The sequence below is a fragment of the Euprymna scolopes genome, chromosome 1 (assembly GCF_053919585.1).
Source record: "Euprymna scolopes isolate OS-2025 chromosome 1, ASM5391958v1, whole genome shotgun sequence".
NCBI lineage: Eukaryota > Metazoa > Mollusca > Cephalopoda > Sepiida > Sepiolidae > Euprymna > Euprymna scolopes.
In genome coordinates this window covers 167165975-167173092 of record NC_136482.1, presented here as the reverse complement: position 1 = coordinate 167173092, position 7118 = coordinate 167165975, and the positions used below count along the sequence as shown (strand labels likewise).

Here is a 7118-nt window from a genome sequence, read left to right as displayed (position 1 = left end):
GTTATTATTATTATTATTATTATTATTATTATTATTATTATTATTATTATTATTGGCTCACAAGGCGCTTTCACACAGATAATAAAAGATCTCTTCTTGAAAATAGCTGTGGTGTATTCTGGAAGCTGAGCGAAAAGAGTCTCCCCAGCCTTTCAGTGCTCTCCACCTCTTCTGATAACATTTTCAAGTGGATTTGCATTATCGCAACGGCCGCCTTCCATCAATCTCTCCCTAGCAGCGGCCATTGATCTCCACTGGAATTTGAGTGGCAATAACCCTCCCCAAGGTCCCAGTTCTCTTCGCACTTGCCAACGGAGGTCTGGTCAGTGCTCTCTCTCCTCGGTCTTTCCATCATCATTGACCCTTCTCGGCTATTTGGCATCATTCTTGTGTGGAGGGCGGTGATTTGGGTAATGGGAGAGGTAGGGTAAGGGATAGAGGAGGGATAGAGAACTTATAGATATGTATCTTCTATGTTCTTGGTTCCTTGTGACGCTTCTTTATGTTTTGTCTCTGGTCCGCGTGTGATTATTATTATTATTATTATTATTATTATTATTATTACTCCTACTACTACTACTACTACTACTACTACTACTACTACTACTAAATCTCTAGGAGTTTTCATATAGGGCATCATCAAAGATTTCTCTCTGTCAATATTTCTTGAAGTCTAAGTGTTTTCCAGTTCCATCCACCTGTTTCTTTAAACTTTGCAAATGAACTTGCCTTATCGACACAGCCTTTTATCGTTGATTTCTCACTGACAGCGATCATTTGTCTTTCACTGGAATTTACGTCACTACCTACATCTCAATTCTGCCTCCAATTTTCAAGTTTCACTCTAAGTGATGTTACTATTAAATGTCCATCATCAAAAGATAACATTGATAATATTGTTCATCTTATAGACGTATTGTACTTAAATACGTATTGTACTTAAATAAAAAAAAAGGTCACAATGCGATGGATGAATAAGATGTTTTAAGAACTGCTTTTATTAAACACATTCGGTAGATTAATAACATAGTAATATTTTAATATACGAGATGCCTTTAATAAGTTTCCAGACATTTGCGTTTGAAACTGTCGAAGACTCTTGAAAATTCTATATGCTGTTGCTATACATCTTATGAGAAAACTAACCATTTTTTATGATTTTAGGTACAGTTGAACAGCTACAACAGGAATTAGAATACACTCTACTTAAGCCCGATTGTCACAGCTGGTGAATTTCAAAAGGCAATCTGGACTTGAGTACAGTTTAGAGGAACGATATGCAATAAAATTCTGTTTAAAACTTGGAAAAATGCCACAGAAACGTATGGAATGTTTGAGTCTGCGTTCGGGCCATCTTGCATAAAACAAGCATCAGTTTTTGAGTGACAGAAGAGATTCAAAGAAGGCAGAGAATCTGCGAGGGATAATGAGGTATGGGAGAAGTAAGGAAGTCAGAACACCAGAGTTGATTAGCCAAATAAAGAATTTCATGGGAAAGACCGTCGTGTGGCTACGGAGATAATAAGCACAGTTTGATGTCAGTGTGGGAACTGTACACACAATTATTCACGAAGAACTGAAGATGCAGAAGATTTGCGTGAAGATTGTCCCAAGGGTGATCAGAGAAGATCAGAAAGAAAGACGTTGTCATGATTGCAGGGAGACGTCGAGTTAATCAATTCAGATTCCACAGTCCAGACCTTGGCCCATGTGACTTTTGGTTATTCTCTAAGCTCCAGGAAAACCTTAGAGGCTGTCGTGATGAGATAATTGAGGAGATGAAAGAGGCTGTGATGAAGGTCATTGACACGATCACACAAGAAAACTTCCATGGGGGTCTTCCAGAAGTTGTTGGGACGGTACAACAAGAGCATTGCAGCCGGAGGAGGTTACTTCAACGGGCATCAGTTTCATGTGTGTACTATCTATAGAAGTGTTCATATGATTCTTTACCCTCCCTATAAGCCAGACCTTGCTCCCTGTGACTTTTGGTTATTCCCTAAGCCGAACTAAAACTTCAGAAGGTGCAGTTGTGAGATAATTGAGGAGACAAAAGAGACTGTTACGAGCATCATTGATACACTCACACAAGAAGACTCCCATGGGCGTTTTCTAAAAGTTGTTGGGACGGTACAAGTTCATTGCAGCCGGAGGAGATTACTTCGAAGGGGATTAGAGATTCACGTGTGTATTATCAAAAAGTGCTCATACGCAAAAAGTCTGTAATCTTATTGAATGCATCTTGTATATTCAAATTTAATTTTCGGACAAATATTAACGAAAAAGAAATAAAACTATAAAACCTAATAAACATTTTACATTAAATAAAAACACTAAAAATTTATCTAGTTTGGTAGACAAGTAACTTATCTTGCCTTTGATAGCATTTATTCGTTATATATTTGTTTTTTTTTGACAACCTTTTCATACCTCCGTGTATAGCAATACGAACCCGAATATTTATAACCTTTCACACCTCATTCACTACTAAATGACATGATGGTATTTATTTCGCTGTTTTTCTGTTTAATTAAATGCATCTTATATTAAAAATAGATTCAAATAATAGATATACGTAGAGATAATTGGCGACGATCTTCCTATATCGTTGTCGTCTGTACCGGGTGACCAGGGAAAGGGATTCCCTTATTTATTTGGTAAGAGAAAGAAAAAACAAAAACGTACAAAAAATATAATAATGTCAGCGCCTGTGGCGTTCAGGAAGAACATTTTCGAAAAATTACTTGCAATCGAAAGCGTTTGTGTACTCATTTGACCATTATATATATATATATATATATATATATATATATATATATATATATATATATATATATATATATATTATGCAATTTTTGATAATTAACATTTCTAAAATGGTATCCATATTTTCAGTTGAGATGGACGCTAGTGACACCAAGAAAGCTAAAAATGTTCCTCAGTTAATTTTGAATAATTAGATTGTCACACTTCCATGATTAAATGGTCAGATTCTGGCATAAGACATTGTGCCAATCCTTTGTCTCCGTGCAACAGGTCGTAGACACCCGAAACACGTACGGTTGTTCAAGTTCCAGTTTTTCAGAGAAAACGACCTGTCAATGTTGAAAGAATGTCACTTAGAACTGTTCCTATGTACTTGACTCCCCACGAGGGCTTAGACACAAAATGTATCAGTCATGAAGGATTTCTCCTCCGTTAACCGAGACCAAAAATGTGTAGTGCAACACCAGGAAGATACTAAGAAAAGACAAAAGAAAAAATATTATTTAGAAAAAATTACAATGCAGAAACATTTCTTTGTTTACGATGCGAAAGAGGTCAAAAAGCTCATTCAGTAAGATATTGTTGTTTTCCGAAAAGTCGTGCCGAGAAATCATACCGCACACATTGACGAAAAAACTGACGTCTGATGACGTAAATAAATCTTATTTAACAGATTGCCTATTGGTGCCCAATAAAGAGGTATAGATAGATAGATAAACAGATAGATAGATAGATAGATAGACATCTAGATAGATAGATAGATAGACAGATAGATAGAGACAGAAGCCCATCTTTCAACGTAGACCCCTACTACCAGGTCTCCTTCTCCAACATCAGGCGTCTACGTTCCAACCTTCCAGAGGTTGAAACCCAATTACAGGAGACGAAACCGGACATATTGCTTCTTTCCTATAACTGCACGTCTGTGGAACTCTGTTCCGTCTGCCTGCTTCCCTCCGAACTACAACTTGGATGTCTTCAAGTCCAATGTTAACAAATTCCTAATGAACCGCCCCCTTAAGTAAACACTTCAGCAAATCTCCTCACTAAATTAATGTACTTGCAATAACCCTTATCCCTGAGTGGCTTCCGGGCCTTGATAAGTGGTGATCACTGTGTAAAAAAAACAAAAAAAACACACAGAGAGAGAGAGAGAGAGAGAGAGAGAGAGAGAGAGAGAGAGAGAGAGAGACTAAAAACAGGTAGATTAGTCAAATATGAATAGACGTGTAAAGTTTCAGGGTCTCTTTGTTCATTTCTGATTAAACAAGGAATGCTAATTTTGTCTATAACAAAAATACTATCTGCTATTTTATTTCAAGGGAAATTGGATTTTCTCTTTGCCTCTTGAAAGATTGAATTAATCATACAAAAGATAACGATTCATTTAGTGATCGTGTTGCATAACAACACCGTTGAGACTAATAGTCTCAATAATCCAAATACAATCCGGAATGTTTAGATTAAACAAAACAATTTATGTGTAAAGAGCGAACACTTTCGAGCGAATAGAATACTTCATTATCTCCGTAAATACCGTTTTATGCAACAATTATTTTTTCGTTATATAATCTCTTGTAAATTCCTATTTAACCAAAGTTAAATATCCATTTAGATAGTTCCAAGAAATATGGGCAACGAAATCGGAAACAAAATAACAAAAAACAAACAAACAAAAAAAAACAACAAAAAAATAAATAAAAAACAACAGCTTAATAGAGTTTTATTAATTCTATTTAAATAACTAAAAGCCGAACATGAAAATAGAAACAATCAATTGTTTTAACGATTTCAAATAATCTTCAAACGCGAGAAATGTTATCACGTTTTCTTTTCTTTTTAATATTTTTCTCTTGTTTTTAGTTTTGAGAATGTTTCAATCTTATATAAGGAAAGCAAGCGTTAATTTATTATCGTAATTTAATAGCATTGAAGACGGCAAATTGATTCTGCTTTGTAGAGAAAGCTTAGCATCGTGTATTTCTATACGAGGATTTGTAGTCGGTAGAATTTTCTGTCAGGCTTCAATTTGAAAGTTCATTTTATAACTCTCTTACATTACAGTTTCGCATAATTGAATTTTTGAGATGAAAATGGTTGTTTTTATCAGGTTGACAAGAAAGTTCTTGCAGTTTTTAACTTTGAAATTCAGATGGACATATCTCGACTCAAACAAACATTTATTGATTTCGATCAATAGCATTTTGTTTGAGCCGAGATATTTTTTAAAGTTTTTTTTTTTTTAGCCGAGATAAGCACTATTAAAATCAACACACTGATGCCAACGTAAAACAAGTGTATTTATACTAATAGTGGAAAACATATTGGGTTATGGTGGCAATGAAGTTGATGGAGGCGTTTTTGATATCGCTTAGGTTTTTGAAGCATTTATCACGCAGAAATTGGCGAGATGTTTGAAAAAGGTTTGGAGAGTATGGCGGAGGAGGCAGAGTTTTGTATCCACATTCGTTAAACTTCTGAAGGGTCGTTATAGCAACGTGCAGCCATGCATTGTTGTGAAGGAGTATTTGACCTTTCCTGTTGACTAATGCTGAGTATTCTAGTCAAAGTTCCAGAAGCATTTTATCCATCGTTGAGAGTACTTCTTCGCGGTAATGGTTTCACCTGCATTCCAAAAGCTGCAATGGGGGGGGGGGGCTGGTTGCAGACCACCAAACAGTCGGCATGACCTTCTTTGGTACAACTCTTGCTTTAGGAAATGTTGTGGAGCTTCGTTTGTGTCAAACCATTGAGCTGAGCGTCGCCTTTTGTTGGAAAGCACCCGCTTTCCATCGCAAGTCACAAACCGGTCGAGTAACAGGTCGTTCTTGTTGTGTTAAAAAAGGGAAGATATTATTTCATAACAGTGTTTCTTTTGATTGTTGTTCAATTTGTGAGGCACTCATTTATCAAGATTATCTTGTCTTTCATTACATTAATTTGGAAGCAAGTTCTCGAACAGTTGCGCGTGGATTGGCTTCGATTAAAGCTCTTAATTGATCGTTGTCAACATCCGATGGCCGACCACTACGCTCACGACTTTCAAGACTCTCGTCGCCGCCACGAAATTTCTTAAATCACCATTCTGCTCTGCGTCCAGTAGTGGTTTCTGGGCTTAATGGTTTGTTGATATCGCAAGCTGTGTCAGCGGCTTTTCGGCCTAGCTTGAATTGAAATAAGAAAATTGTGCGAATTTGCTTTTTACCATCTTGTATTCAACTATTCAACGTTCCGAAAAGAAGACATAATTGTTTTTAAATGATTGTAATTACACCGATTAGATAGAGCAAAAAACAAAAAAAACCCCCAAAAAACCGCCTTTTTAAATTAAAGATATTATAACCAAAAAATCGTAAGAAAATTCTATTCAATTTAATATTATTTACAATATTCGGACTAATCTAAAGTGTTGTTCACACAACATTTCAGTCGATGTAACGTCCGACATATTTCAGGTGTATAAGTTTGACTTATTAAATCTTCAGTTCTAAGGGACATGTTTCGTCCGAAAGCGAGAAACAAACTCTCTTTTTAACGTTATATGAAGGCTTCCTTCAGTCTTGACAGACTATGGATACCCACTGTAAGGGTGCCTGCGCGGGAAATTTTAGTGGCAAGAGTTACGCAATCTCCAACCACACCTCTCCTGATTCAACATTGTTGCATACCAGTGGCAAGTGGAGGTTCAGGACGACTGGAAACAATGCCGAGATAAGCGGAAAGCACATACAGCGCCAAGAATTCTCAAATGGTCACCCATCTGGTACTAGCTAGTCTCAACGTTGCTTAACTTCGGTGATCTGACGAGAACCGGAGTGTCAACGTGATTATGCCGTATATACGTTATATACACATTTAATATTCACAAGTAATTTTCTTGTTTTTAACTAGTAGCACAGCCCGGCTGTGCTCGGGCCCTATGTACTGTTCATAACTTTATGTGCATATGTATATATATATATATATATTCAAAAGTTTGACTCATGTCCAGGTACCGTACATCTAAAATTTAAAGTGTCTAGACCCAAAATTGGTGAAGGAGTTTGGTAGATTCTGCAAAGGTCAACTCTGTAAACTTTTACCTCTTGCCAGACAAATTTTCGCCTATAAGCTAACTAAAAAACATGTCTGAATACCCTTTATGTAAAATTTCAAATGTTTAGACTCCAAATTGGCTTAATAGTTTGCTAGAGACCGCAAAGGTAAAATCTTTTGATCTTTGATCCCTTGGTAACAAAATTTTCGGCCAAAAACTGATTAAAAAACTTGCGTTATGTCTGAATACAGTTTATGTAAAATTTCCAATGTTTAAACCAAAAATTGGCTGAGTAATTTAGTAGAGACTGAAGAGG

At 36.3% G+C, this 7118-nt stretch overlaps 1 pseudogene; it reads right to left on the bottom strand.

Moving 5' to 3' along the window:
* Window positions 1-6489: 6489 nt before the first annotated feature.
* Window positions 6490-6606, bottom strand: LOC145285097 (5S ribosomal RNA; annotated as a pseudogene).
* Window positions 6607-7118: the final 512 nt, after the last annotated feature.